The 1694-nt window shown below is 39.8% G+C and overlaps 1 protein-coding gene across 1 annotated transcript in view; it reads left to right on the top strand.

Annotated features, from left to right (window-relative positions):
• The window catches only part of RFC2 (replication factor C (activator 1) 2, 40kDa), a 20295-nt gene that overhangs the window by 5346 nt on the left and 13255 nt on the right, over positions 1–1694 (top strand). The window lies entirely within an intron of this gene.

The raw sequence follows: 1694 nt of genomic DNA, 5'->3' as shown, positions 1-1694 counted from the left end.
GGCCTCCCAGAGTGCTAGGATTACAGGCGTGAGCCACCACGCCCGGCCTTAACAATTTTTAAGTGTACACTTCAGTAGTATTTAAATATATTCACATTTTTGTGCAGCCAAATGGCAGAACATTTTCATTTTGTGAATCTGAAACTCTGTGCCCATTAAACAATACCCAGCCCCTGGGAATCACCCTTCTACTTTCTGTTGCTATGAATTAGGCTACTCTAGGTACCTCATAGAAGTGGAATCATACAGTGTTTGTCATTTTGAGACTGGCTTATTTCACTCAGCATAGTGTCTTTGAGGTTCATCCATGTCATAGCACGTGTCAGAACTTCCTTCCTTTTTATGGTTGAATAATATTCCATTATGTGCGTATGCCACATTTTGTGTATCCATCTGTCAATGAACGCTTGAGTTGCTTCCATTTTATAGCTACGGTGAATAATGGTGCTGTGAACCTGGGTGTACAAGTACTTCTTTGAGACCCTACTTTCAGTCCTTTTTGGTACATACCCAAAGTGGAATTGCTAGATGCTATGGTAATTCTGTTTAATTTTTGAAGAAACTCCCATCCTGTTTGTTGTTTTCCATATTGGCTACACCATTTTACATTCCCACCAATAGAACACAGTGATTCTTGTTTCACCACATCCTTGCCAACACTTGTTATTTTCTGTGCTTTTTTTTGATAATAGCCAACCTAACGAGTGTGAGGTGCTGCTTTACCTTTTAGATATGAAATAGAAGATTATGGAATGAGAACCTGTGGGATGAAATGTCTGCAAAGTGTGCCTTTGATTATTCCTTTGAGAGCCTGGTTCTCAGCTCTTTAATATTTTCCTGGTTTCGAAGATCTGTATGTACCTGAAACGGGCAGTGGACTAACTGCTCCTCAGCTGTCATGCATAAGCCTTCAAACTATCCATTTTGTAAATGCTGATTCCAGACATCAAATACAAATAGGTTCTAGCTTACCATTATCTCTTGTTTTTCTCCTATTTACATCATCAAAACACACCACTTACTCGGGAGGCTGAGTGGAAGAATCGCTTGAGCCCAGGAGTTCGAGGCTGCAGTGAGCTATGATTATACCGCTGCACCCTAGCTGCCTGTGCAACAGAGTGAAGACCCTATCTCTTAAAAACAAAAAACAAAAAACACTACTTTTGAAGACTTTGGTGGCTCATAATTTTCTAGAAGAAAGGATGGCCCATAATTGGAAAATATTTTTTATTTTAGATTTACAAACAGCCATTAGAATGATCAATATACTGAATTCTTTTCCTATTTCCATATTATCTATTTCCTTCCAGTCACCTTTGTATACACCTTTGTATACACCTGCCTTTAGCTTTAGTTAACTTACAAACTGTACTAGGTAAATATTGGTGTACAAACCTGATAAATGATGAAAGAATATTGTCACGTGTCTTAGCAAAATGAGATGTCCAAGTTCTTGTTGCAAGGTAATTGTGGAATGAAGTTCTTCCTGTTGAGTGACTAACTGGATGGAAATATATTTATTTTTCTCTTTAGAAATGCAGTTGACGGCCGGGCGCGGTGGCTCACGCCTGTAATCCTAGCTCTCTGGGAGGCCGAGGCGGGCGGATTGCTTGAGCTCAGGAGTTCGAGACCAGCCTGAGCAAGAGTGAGACCCCGTCTCTACTAAAATTAGAAAGAAATTAATTGGACAACTA

The sequence above is a fragment of the Propithecus coquereli genome, unplaced genomic scaffold (genome assembly GCF_000956105.1).
Source record: "Propithecus coquereli isolate 6110/MARCELLA unplaced genomic scaffold, Pcoq_1.0 Scaffold150, whole genome shotgun sequence".
Lineage (NCBI taxonomy): Eukaryota > Metazoa > Chordata > Mammalia > Primates > Indriidae > Propithecus > Propithecus coquereli.
Note: the sequence above shows the minus strand (reverse complement) of the source record. Positions and strands in the feature narration are given on the sequence as shown.